Source organism: Ranitomeya variabilis, chromosome 5 (assembly GCF_051348905.1).
Source record: "Ranitomeya variabilis isolate aRanVar5 chromosome 5, aRanVar5.hap1, whole genome shotgun sequence".
In the NCBI taxonomy this organism is placed as follows: Eukaryota; Metazoa; Chordata; class Amphibia; order Anura; family Dendrobatidae; genus Ranitomeya; species Ranitomeya variabilis.
The window spans coordinates 673,810,896-673,824,149 of NC_135236.1; the positions used below are offsets into that span (position 1 = coordinate 673,810,896).

Below are 13,254 nucleotides of genomic sequence, written 5' to 3' on the forward strand. Positions count from 1 at the left end.
TTTTGAGTGTGGTATGTCTTTGAAAGTTTGGCAAATACTCCTTTAATTCATCAAAAACTAGTGTTGCAATTCAAATCTTCTATCTTCTTACAATTCTGCTCAAGTTCATATTAATTTCATTGATTTTAGTCTTTCTCATGGTTGCCAAATAGCTGAAAATCTTTTAGGGCATCTGTGATCGTGCCCATGGCGGTCCTTCAGCTTTTTAAATATCCTAAAATTTACATGAATTTGTGCTTTATTATTTTAGTTTAGAACATTGTTTTCCACCATGAACGTTTCATTTATACTGTTCTAGCTTTAAATATGTTATGTGAAAAGAAACAAGAAAAACAAAACAGCCTCATCAGTATAATGATGTCATCACGTGTGTGTGTCTCCAACGTCAGCTTTGTGGAAATGCATACATTAGCCCTTAAGTTCTGATCACTCAAATCTCTCTTCAGGAATCTCTGTTCCCACATGTTCCCTCTGTTTCCTATTATCCAGTATTTCTGGCTGAAAAATCTATCAGCTGGTAAGGGAGGAATATAAAATATGTGTTTTTGGTCTCATAATTGTTACTAGTTTTTCAAAATTTTCAGATAATTTAATTGCAAACGTCTCTTCGTGTCTTTTAGTAATTTCTTAATTCCACATTACTGGCTGAAGTTATAAGATCCTTTCATTGCACTGTGACATAATGATGTTGCAGAGGCATTGAAACACTACGTACAGTGCCTGCCACATGACAATCTTTTTTGAAGAGGTTTTCCCTGGCTCACAATATTCAGAAATTCATTAATTAGACATATGGCCACAATATTTTTCTCAAAAGGCTCCACATTCCTCTTCTACTCCTAGAAGAGAAGCATAAGGGGGTATCATAATATAAAAAATAATAACCAGTACGACCAGTTATTCCACTGGCATTATGGTATGTTTCCACTTTGAGGTCTTTTTATGCTCATTTGAAGTCAAAGTCAAAAGTGAATTCACAAAAACGAGATGCCTTAGGGGTGAATTCATCAGTCTCGATCAACAATCAGCTGGAGTAAAGATGTACCAAGTTCATTAATATTCACATGCGACTAGATTAATTTGGTGAATTTTTGGGACTCCGAGTCAAAAAGAGTATTGTAGTTTTGAGCCTGAAAAAGCGTCCAAGTTGGTGAAACTTTACAACCATATACCTGCATGCGCTCTTGCTGGTGATAGCTGTTACCACACAGACTTGCCAAAAGTTCTGACCATACCCTCCGCCTCTGGTTTCACCATGATCATTGATGTTAAAAAAAGAAGCAGTCACAAGACACATTCCTGTTCTATTTGCCGAGAGACTTCTGGGCAACAGCACAAATAGCCTGATAGACAGTCAAAGCAGGAATAAATCCAAGGGTTACACATCCAGCACTAGGAATTAAAGTAAAATTCCAAATCCTTAAAAATACTGTTGTCAGTAGTGGCAGAGCCAACGCATTTCGAGTAATGATGTTCTTAGTCTTGGCCGGCATCATGAAGTAGCCAACCAATGAGAAAGGGAAATATAAGTCACATGCTAAACCAGACCAATAATGAAAAACATTATCAACACCTTTCCTGAATATTCCCGATTTGAGATTATGACTTAACGACTTCCGAATTTCTCAAAGACTTTAGACATCCAGGCAGTCAGCATTACTGCAACGACATTGTGCAGCTGTAAGTGCAAAGATCCAGGCTATCAGACACAGCCAGACTCCCCATAGAGAAGGCAGATATGGTATATTACCGTCTCTGCCTATTGTATTGCTTTATCCACAGCACTGAGAGAGTATAAAGTATAGAAAGCTCTGACAACTCTCATGTTATCACCGGGTGCAGGAACTGCTGTGTCCAAGGAGACCTAGTCCACTCTACTACGCTGCCAGGAGGCTGAATCCCACTGTAACTTGGGCTAATATACCAGCCCCATTTACAGGGGAAATTAGATTTTTTTTATATAAGTTTAAAAGTTATAAGTATAAAATGCAATTACCCTCTAAGGGTGTACTTTCTTTAAGGCTTTAAGTGCAGAACTTTTCTTACGGCAACTACCCCTACGGGTATACTGCATCAGGTCCGCTTAATTCAAAAGTGCAACATTAAGCATACTATAATCTTCGACACTTTCTGCACATAACACTATCTGGCATATAAAATACAGTTCTAACTAACTTTTCTGACACTATCAAACATCACTTTAATAAAGTTCAGCGAATCAACATTCCCTTTAAGGGTGCAAACGTTTTTCAAGTCTTTCAGCGTTTTCTTTCACTTTCTCTAACTAGAGTAAACATTAAGGCTACACTAAAGTGCAACACATTTAACTTTTTATACTAAGGTAGCATATTTAAAGGTGCAATTTATCATTCAAGTCAAACATTTTAAACAGCAGCAACGATGTGAGGGACCCGTCATAAACCCCCAACGTAGGCTTGGGCCGGCTACAAGGCGTGTATCCAGACCCGGAATCCTGCCACTTCAAAAGGGCTTTTCTTCAGGTTTCTGTAAAACAAGGCAACTTTCACAGCAATATTAGAAACAGTTTCTTTAAAGCTTCTTTGTAAAACCAGTAGGAAGCACCTAAAAAGGTGCCAACTACAGTATGTACAATGGATAGTTTTTGGAACACTCACTGTCTATGATCTTACTGACTTTAAACAAATGATCCCTTTAATGAAAACCTGGTCAGGTATATCAACTTTTAACTTTCAATAGTCACTTAACTTTTGGCAGCAGGTTAACTTTTAACTATTTGCAGTCATATTCTTCTTACTTACTTTGGCTGTCTCCAAGGTAATATTTGGCATTGGTTGCTTCCTGGCCTGGGAAAATCTTGAGCAAAAGTTACACCTGGTAACAAGTAGACATCATGGGTTTGTACTCATGTACTGTCAGGTCATGTCCTGCAATGGGGGTCTGCGTGGCCTGGGGACACGTAATCACTAGTGCTGTAGCCACTGCAGTTTCAGTTGTGGTTATTGTACACATGGTCATCTTTGTAATGGCTTTAGAGGCTGGTATCACAGTAGGAGTAGTGGTGGTGGCCACTTTGGCACTAGGTGGCGCTGCTGGTGTCTTTGGTCTGGTATCCTTTAATTTAGCAGAATAGTCTTTACGTTCCTTTACGTTTAAGGCATACCACCCTTTATCACCAAAATGCAGAGTGAAGGTTACAGTGTCCCCAGGATACAGGTCCCTGTCTGGGTGTCCTTCCATCAGGTGCGACTCTACATCCCTCCAGTTGACAAATACCTCAACATACAGGCCTGGCTCTTTAATAAACCCCCAGCCTATTTTTAGCTTGAAGGCCACTACAGTGCCCTGCTTCTGCGGGGCCTGGTATGTATGTTTGTCTTTGCGGGCCTGAGCCTTAACGCATAGATCCCTTTTGTCAAAGGCTTTGCACCCCACCTGGTACTCCTTGTCCTTCTCCTTCCACTTATAGGCGAGCTGTTGTTGGTACTCCTCCCAGCTAAGGACTTCCAAGACCTCTCCTTCCTTTCCATCCCAGTGAACTCCATCAGATCTGTCCCAGGGTTCACCCAGCGATACACAGTCTTTTCATATATATATTCTATATTTCGCCGGACATATTGGTGGGCTGGATTGGGGCTCTTATGTGGCTCTCAACCCTCAGGGCCTGGTCCCATTCTCCCAGGATTTGAATCCACCTGGATCCATAACGTGGTGGTGCAGCTAATGGGTCCACTAGGAGTTCCTCGGCTACCGGGGCAGGGTCAGTCTCCTTACCTGCCGCTGCAGTGTCTCCAGTGCCAGTCTCCTCTGCTGGAATCAGGGGCCGTCGGATGGGACGCTGCTCCTGCAGTTTCACTCCCAGCATAGTTTTCCATCTGGTCTCAGTGCTCAGCTGCATCCGCAGGAGTTGGTTGCTCAGCTCCTCCACTTCTGCCTGCAGGAACTCCGGGACTGCTGGTGACGGCTCACCGCGGCTTCCATCCTGGTGGCCGGGGGAGTCCTTGGCTTCCACCCCACTCTCTGGGTCTGAGCTGCTTGCCATGGCGTCCTCCACGTTGCTTCCTGCTTCCTCGTCTCTTTCTCGCTCTCTACTGCGGGGACAGAGCTTCTTTTTCCTCTTTCTCCCACCATTCAGGATTAGGAGGTGGATCTCAGTTGCTGATGGACATGTCCTCATGGTGCAAAAGTATTTGGAGTGAGCGGCCATTGTTTTCGCGCCCCACAGTTAGTCCCCTCCCACGATGGCACACTTTTCTTTTCCAGTGCTCCACGTGGCACTATAATGGGGGCAGCAATTCACAATTCACAGTCTCTCAGCACAACACAGTCTTTCAGGCGCACATGACCAGATTTGCTGGGTCAGTCCATCCTGTTTGTGATGCCAAGATGAGTCCCCACCAGGGCCATGGGGTACCCTGTTGTGAACTCTGTTTTTGGGCTCCCTCTAGTGGTCACAAGCGGTACTGTGTAGTGTTGTCTTTCTGCAGGTTGCAGCATCAGCTGGTTCGTTATCCTTGGTTGGTTTCCTATTTAGCTCACCTGGATACTCAGTTCCTTGCCTGCTCTCAATGTTTTCAGTGCTCTTCAGATTCCTTGTGACTACCTTGCTCCCAGTCTCTCCAAGACAAGCTAACTTTTTGTTTGATCATTTTTTGATTATCAGCATTTATTATGTTTTTAGTCCAGCTCGCTAAAATGTGATTTCCTCGCTTGCTGGTTGCTCTAGGGGACTGAATTTCTGCCCCCACACCGTTAGTTGGTGCGGGGGTTCTTGAAATCTCAGTGTGCATATTTTGTAAGGGTTTTTTACTGACCGCACAGACCCCTTTACTATTTTCTGCTATCTAGTATTAGTGGGCCTCATTTGCTGAATCTGCTTTCACCCCTGTGTATGTGCCTTCCTCTTACCTCACCGTTATTATATGTTGGGGGCTTCTATATCTTTGGGGATTATTTCTCTGGAGGCAAGAGAGGTCTTTCTTTCTCTCTAGGGGTAGTTAGTTCCTCAGGCTGGCTCGAGACGTCTAGGATTTTTAGGCACGTTCACTGGCTACTTCTAGTGTGTTTGGATAGGTTCAGATTTGCGGTCAGTCCAGTTTGCCACCTCCCTAGAGCTTGTCCTATGTTTGTTACTTAGCTGGAGTAATTTGTGATCCTCAACCACTACGGATCATAACAGTAGAGCAGGCCCAAAAGTGTTTAATGCATCGCAGAAGTGGGATAAAAAGAAGACCTGAGTACATTTTTTTTTCCTCCCGCTTTTCCTTTGCTGCAGTCTGTTTAGCTTCTTTCATCCCCTTGAACTCTGGGTGGTTTTGAGCTCAGCTGCAGACATGAATGTTCAGACTTTGGCTTCTAATGTAGATCATCTTGCTGCACGGGTGCAAAGTATTCAGGATTTTGTTATTCATAGCCCTATGTCAGAACCAAAGATACCCATTCCTGAGTTGTTTTCTGGAGATAGATCTAGGTTTCTAAATTTTAAGAATAATTGTAAGTTATTTCTATCTCTGAGACCTCGTTCCTCTGGTGATTTCGCTCAGCAAGTTAAAATTGTTATCTCCTTGTTGCGTGGCGACCCTCAAGATTGGGCTTTCTCTCTGGCGCCAGGAGATCCTGCATTGCTTAATGTAGATGCATTTTTTCTGGCTCTTGGACTGCTTTATGAGGAGCCTAATCTTGAGAATCAGGCAGAAAAAGCGTTGCTGGCTATCTCTCAAGGTCAGGATGATGCAGAGGTGTATTGTCAAAAATTTCGGAAATGGTCGGTGCTTACTCAATGGAATGAGTGTGCCCTGGCTGCAAATTTCAGAGAAATTCTTTCTGAGGCCGTTAAGAATGTTATGGTGGGGTTTCCCACCCCTACAAGTCTGAGTGATTCTATGGCTTTAGCCATTCAGGTTGATTGGCGTTTGCGGGAGCGCAAATCTGCTCATCCTTTGGCGGTATTTTCTGAACAGAGACCTGAGTCTATGCAATGTGACCGAACTCTGATCAGAATTGAGCGACAAAGTCATAGACGTCAAAATGGGTTGTGCTTTTACTGTGGTGATTCTACTCATGTTATCTCAGCATGCTCTAAACGCTTAAAAAAAATCGCTGAACCTGTCACCATTGGTACTATACAGCCTAAATTTATTTTGTCTGTTACTTTGATTTGTTCTTTGTCATCCTACCCGGTTATGGCTTTTGTGGATTCGGGTGCTGCCCTGAATCTGATGGATTTGTCATTTGCCAGGCGCTGTGGTTTTGTCCTGGAGCCTTTGGAATTTCCTATTCCTCTGAGGGGAATTGATGCTACGCCATTGGCTGAGAATAAGCCTCAGTATTGGACGCAAATGACCATGTGCATGACTCCTGTACATCAGGAAGTGATTCGCTTTCTTGTTCTGCATAATTTGCATGATGTTGTCGTTTTGGGTCTGCCATGGCTGCAGGCTCATAATCCTGTTTTAGATTGGAAAGCTATGTCTGTGTCAAGTTGGGGTTGTCAGGGAATTCATGGCGATGCTCCGTTGGTGTCTATTGCTTCTTCCACTCCTTCTGAGGTCCCTGAGTTTTTGTCTGACTACCAGGATGTATTTGATGAACCCAGGTCCAGTGCCCTGCCCCCTCATAGGGATTGTGACTGTGCTATAAATTTAATTCCTGGTAGTAAATTCCCTAAGGGACGACTTTTTAATCTGTCTATACCAGAGCATGCCGCGATGCGGAGTTATATAAAGGAGTCTTTGGAGAAGGGACATATTCGCCCATCCTCTTCCCCTCTTGGTGCAGGATTTTTTTTTTGTGGCCAAGAAGGACGGTTCTTTGATACCTTGTATAGATTATCGTCTTCTGAATAAAATCACAGTCAAATTTCAGTATCCTTTACCACTATTGTCTGATTTGTTTGCTCGGATTAAGGGTGCCAGTTGGTTCACCAAGATAGATCTCCGTGGTGCGTATAACCTTGTGCGCATTAAGCAGGGAGATGAATGGAAAACAGCATTTAATACGCCTGAAGGCCATTTTGAGTACTTGGTGATGCCTTTTGGACTCTCTAATGCTCCTTCTGTGTTTCAGTCCTTCATGCATGACATTTTCCGAGAATATCTGGATAAATTTATGATTGTTTATCTGGATGACATTTTGGTCTTTTCTGATGATTGGGAGTCCCATGTGAAGCAGGTCAGGATGGTGTTTCAGGTCCTGCGTGCTAATGCTTTATTTGTGAAGGGCTCAAAATGCCTCTTCGGAGTACAGAAGGTCTCCTTTTTGGGTTTTATTTTTTCTCCTTCTACTGTGGAGATGGACCCAGTCAAGTTCCAGGCTATTCATGACTGGACTCAGCCCAAGTCTGTTAAGAGTCTTCAGAAGTTCTTGGGTTTTGCTAATTTTTACCGTCGTTTCATCGCTAATTTTTCTAGTGTGGTTAAACCTTTGACGGATTTGACCAAGAAGGGTTCTGATGTGACTAATTGGTCTCCTGCGGCCGTGGAGGCCTTTCGGGAGCTGAAGCACCGGTTTTCTTCAGCTCCAGTCTTATGTCAGCCAGATGTCTCTCTCCCCTTCCAGGTCGAGGTTGATGCTTCTGAGATTGGAGCAGGGGCTGTTTTGTCGCAGAGAAGCTCTGATGGCTCTGTGATGAAGCCATGTGCTTTCTTTTCAAGAAAGTTTTCGCCTGCCGAGCGGAATTATGATGTTGGTAATCGGGAGTTGTTGGCTATGAAGTAGGCATTTGAGGAGTGGCGACATTGGCTCGAAGGAGCTAAACATCGTGTGGTGGTCTTGACTGATCACAAAAATCTGATTTACCTTGAATCTGCCAAGCGCCTGAATCCTAGACAGGCTCGTTGGTCGTTGTTTTTCTCCCGTTTCAACTTCGTGGTCTCATACCTGCCTGGTTCGAAGAACGTGAAAGCTGATGCACTTTCTAGGAGTTTTGTGCCTGACTCTCCGGGAGTTTCTGAGCCGGCTGGTATTCTCAGAGAGGGAGTGATTTTGTCTGCCATTTCCCCAGATTTGCGACGAGTGCTGCAGAAGTTTCAGGCGGATAGACCTGACCGTTGTCCACCAGAGAGACTGTTTGTCCCGGATAGATGGACCAGCAGAGTTATTTCCGAGGTTCATTCTTCGGTGCTGGTGGGTCATCCTGGGATTTTTGGTACCAGAGATTTGGTGGCTAGGTCCTTCTGGTGGCCTTCCTTGTCGCGGGATGTGCGTTCCTTTGTGCAGTCTTGTGGGATTTGTGCTCGGGCTAAGCCTTGCTGTTCTCGTGCCAGCGGTTTGCTTTTGCCTTTGCCTATTCCGAAAAGGCCTTGGATGCACATTTCCATGGATTTTATTTCGGATCTTCCGGTATCTCAGAAAATGTCTGTCATCTGGGTGGTGTGTGATCGTTTTTCCAAGATGGTCCATTTGGTGCCCTTGCCTAAGTTGCCTTCTTCCTCCGATTTGGTTCCTCTATTTTTTCAGAATGTGGTTCGCTTGCACGGCATTCCTGAAAATATTGTGTCTGATAGAGGATCCCAGTTTGTGTCCAGGTTTTGGCGGACTTTTTGTGCTAAGATGGGCATTGATTTGTCTTTTTCGTCGGCCTTCCATCCTCAGACTAATGGCCAAACCGAGCGAACTAATCAGACGTTGGAAACTTATTTGAGATGTTTTGTTTCTGCTGATCAGGATGATTGGGTGACTTTTTTGCCATTGGCGAGTTTGCCCTTAATAATCGGGCTAGTTCTGCTACTTTGGTTTCGCCTTTTTTCTGCAATTCTGGTTTCCATCCTCGTTTTTCCTCGGGTCAGGTTGAGCCTTCTGACTGTCCTGGGGTGGATTCTGTGGTGGATAGGTTGCTGCAGATTTGGAACCATGTGGTGGACAATTTGAGGTTGTCACAGGAGAAGGCTCAGCGCTTTGCCAACCGCCGCCGCGGTGTGGGTCCCCGACTTCGTGTTGGGGATTTGGTGTGGCTGTCTTCTCGGTATGTTCCTATGAAGGTCTCCTCTCCTAAATTCAAGCCTCGCTTCATCGGTCCTTATAAGATCTTGGAAATCCTTAACCCGGTGTCTTTTCGTTTGGATCTCCCAGCATCGTTTGCCATTCATAATGTGTTCCACAGGTCTTTGTTGCGGAGGTATGTGGTACCTGTGGTTCCTTCTGTTGAGCCTCCTGCTCCGGTGCTGGTCGAGGGCGAATTGGAGTACGTGGTGGAGAAGATTTTGGATTCTCGTATCTCTAGACGGAGGCTTCAGTATTTGGTTAAGTGGAAGGGCTATGGTCAGGAGGATAATTCCTGGGTTGTCGCCTCTGATGTTCATGCGGCCAATTTGGTTCGTGCCTTCCACGCGGCTCGTCCTGATCGCCCTGGGGGTCTTGATGAGGGTTCGGTGACCCCTCCTCAAGGGGGGGGTACTGTTGTGAACTCTGTTTTTGGGCTCCCTCTAGGGGTCACAAGCGGTACTGTGTAGTGTTGTCTTTCTGCAGGTTGCAGCATCAGCTGGTTCGTTATCCTTGGTTGGTTTCCTATTTAGCTCACCTGGATACTCAGTTCCTTGCCTGCTCTCAATGTATTCAGTGCTCTTCAGATTCCTTGTGACTACCTTGCTCCCAGTCTCTCCAAGACAAGCTAAGTTTTTGTTTGATCATTTTTTGATTATCAGCATTTATTATGTTTTTAGTCCAGCTCGCTAAAATGTGATTTCCTCGCTTGCTGGTTGCTCTAGGGGACTGAGTTTCTGCCCCCACACCGTTAGTTGGTGCGGGGGTTCTTGAAATCTCAGTGTGGATATTTTGTAAGGGTTTTTTACTGACCGCACAGACCCCTTTACTATTTTCTGCTATCTAGTATTCAGTAGGCCTCATTTGCTGAATCTGCTTTCACCCCTGTGTATGTGCCTTCCTCTTACCTCACCGTTATTATATGTTGGGGGCTTCTATATCTTTGGGGATTATTTCTCTGGAGGCAAGAGAGGTCTTTCTTTCTCTCTAGGGGTAGTTAGTTCCTCAGGCTGGCTCGAGACGTCTAGGATTTTTAGGCACGTTCACCGGCTACTTCTAGTGTGTTTGGATAGGTTCAGATTTGCGGTCAGTCCAGCTTCCACCTCCCTAGAGCTTGTCCTATGTTTGTTACTTAGCTGGAGTAATTTGTGATCCTCAACCACTACGGATCATAACAGTACCCGGTACCAGATCCAGTGTTCACAGGGGGAAGTCATGGTGGCGACTCGGTCCGTGGCCCTGGGCGCCCATGTAAAAGGGAAATTGAATAAAGCTGACGTTCGTAATGCCACCTGTGGTATTCAGTCAGTGGGGACCGACGTTGCTTTAAGGGGTCCTCGGCTCCCGGTGTGTAGATGGAAGATGGTGAATGGTGCAGTAAAGAACGAGGACACAGGTTTGCAGTCTCTTTACCTGGTTTACTGAAGACTTCAGGCACCCATATTCAAGGGTACGAGATCACAGGATAGGCAGAGTGCTGCTGGCTTGGAGGCAAGTTGGGAGTCCCCTTATCCAGGTGGAGTTAAAAGCCTTCCTCTAGTGCGGTGGTGTTGTAGTCCCTTACTGCCTATGGCTTCTGATAAGGTCCTCAAAGTTCTTCTCTCTGTCCCCCGTATAGGATAGCACACAAACCCGTATGACAGGTGACTTGAGCCTTTTTACAGGATCTCTATCATGACCCGGGCTCTATGTGTCACTGTGTCTCCTGGGTATTGAGGCGGACAGGTAACTTGCAGTTCAGCTGTCCTGCCGGTCTCTGCTGTAAGTCTTAGAGTCCCTTACAACCTCGGTGTTCCGGCTACCGGTTATCTGCACTTCAGAGGGGGATCACTCATTCGCAGCTGTTCTCCCCTGATGTCACTCTCCTGTGCTTCGCTCTCCTACACGCTTGCTGCAATCTGTTCTGCTTTCGGTATTATCTCTGTCCAGGAGCTGCAGCACTTTCTCGTGGCTGCATGGCTCCTCATATGTTCTTCCTGCCTCAGACTGCTCCAGTCTGCTCTCTGGCACCAGTCTGCTCTCTTACCACCCTCTATACTAAACTGCAGAGACAGTATAGAGGGTGGTAACTCTATTTGTAGCACTGAAGCACCTTATCTCCCATGCAAGCTAGTCTCCTGACGATCCTGCTTGCAAAGAAACGCGTTGGTACCTGGAAATAGGGAGAGTGCAGGGCATGTTGTACCTTAGGGGTAGATGTGGACTGTCCTTATAAGGGCAGGAGCTCGGGGATTGAGACAGGGAATTGTTTCCTGATGTTGTGGCTTGAAGGATTTCTCCACCTAAGCGAATTGGGGCTCCACCTTACCTATCCTCAGCAACTGGTGAGATTGTTCCAATATTACATTTGTGTACATATCTTTTCCAATTGATCTTACCCCTCCCTTTATTTTGTGATAACTGCTAATACTAATGCAACCAAGGTTATCTGTTTATCTGTATTGGCACTTGATAAATGCTTCTTCTATAGGCATTATCACCATTTAATCAGGTACCTTGGGTTGCGTGATAGGACACTGGACCACTGCCAGCGTCTGCACAAAAATCCTTAATAAGTACTAAATTTTGTATGGCACATCCCCTGACAGGGTATACCCAGTAGTACGTTTTTATTGATACACTTTTTTTTTTTTTTTGGGTGACAGTTTATTTAATATATTCCTTTATTTGGTTATACATTAAAAGTTATGTTTTAATTCCTGCTTATGCTATGTTCTTTTTAATCTGGATACTTCCCGATTACTTGATGACCCTGTTTTAAGCTCAGTAGCTAAGAAGCTGAACCACTCCCCGGCGCAGGTGGCTGTGAGATATCTGCTACAGAGGGGCGTAGTCACACTGGCAAAAAGCTTCAGCCCTGAGAGGATCAAGCAGAATTTTCAGGTAAAAAAAATGTTGTATATATATATATATATATATATATATATAATTTTTTTTTTTAATTTCACTTTTCTCCTACAGCTTTTTGACTTTGAACTAAATGATGAGGACATGGAAATTCTGGACGGAGTCAATAAAAACATACGTTACCTTAGTCTCGATTAGTAAGTGTCTTTTACATTTAATTTTAAGTGAATTTAGGCTAAAGCAAAAGTTTTATATACATATAATTTTTCTAATTCTATTTATTTTTAATATGTCTTTTAGTTGGAAAGAAAGCCCTAATTTTCCCTTTAATGATGAGTATTAAGAACAATGGATGATAACCTTGACTGCATCATGGATTCTGGCCCCGATCAACATCATTGCATCTGCTTAAACGCACATCTTAACTATTGAATTCTAAGTCTTTATGTGTGCTGTCAAGCATTTTTTCATGTAGTGTGTCAAAGAAAAAAATTAAATCCATAATACTTCTCCAGAGAAGGGAGAAGAGCTTACAATCCAAACTTATTTTTGGAAGCATGATCTCTCATTGAACATATGGGGAAGTGATAAAAACTAAAACGTAGGAAACTCAAGATGCAAGCTCCTTTTGAAGCAGCAACCCTCTGCAGTGTCCAGGTGATTAAACAGGAAAAATCTCTTCTGGGAACCAGATACCAAAATGAGATCTGATAAACACAGAGATATCGTTTGTTGTCATCAAAACATCTTTCGTAGACGCTCCGTCTCCGGGGTCCAGATAGGATGGGACGGATGTGACACTTTCAGTTACATCACCGTGGGGCCACTAGAAATCCTCCAACTTAATATTGATCCAATAAATTATGAGAACTAGGTCATATTTGGTCTCTATGTAAAGGTAACATCGTGATAGAGAATATGATGTTAATATCTAATGCCTGGGACCTTCAGAGGCGAAGATATCTTGTAAGTTGGCGATCTCATAAAATCCTGAAGGACTGAGAACATCACACAAATAGTCCTTACATGAGGTCATCAAGGGGAAGTGTGTGATTGCAATTTAAAGCTAATTAAGAACAGAAACTGGGTTTTGGGTCTTTGTCAGCCCTTGGAAGACATAGTTCACTGTGGAGGTTCTGTCCATTTTCTCAATCAAAGTACTTTCCTTTGCTAAGCTCTGAGACATTTCTGTGACCAGGTTTAGTAAGTTTCTTTCGGTATCCCTTTTTATTTTATGTTACTGTATATGTAGTATGGTTTTATTCCCATTCTGTATCCTCCTGTATATATTTTATAAACACTGCCTATCTTTCTGAATTAAATATCTAAAATTTAATAGCTCTGTTCCTTTTGCTCTGTAAACCGCACCCCTGAAGCAAAACACTACATGTAACGAGTGTTCAATTGGCCTGTATAAATGACTAGTGGTGGCAGTAACTTAGGGGGTAA

The 13,254-nt window shown here is 44.0% G+C and overlaps 1 long non-coding RNA gene across 1 annotated transcript; it reads left to right on the top strand.

The window, feature by feature from the left end:
• The first annotated feature begins 11,463 nt into the window (after positions 1-11,463).
• LOC143776971 (uncharacterized) lies at positions 11,464-12,347 on the top strand. Its single transcript, XR_013215955.1, has 3 exons — positions 11,464-11,841; positions 11,920-12,002; positions 12,106-12,347. It is a non-coding gene; the product is annotated as an uncharacterized LOC143776971 (long non-coding RNA).
• Positions 12,348-13,254: the final 907 nt, after the last annotated feature.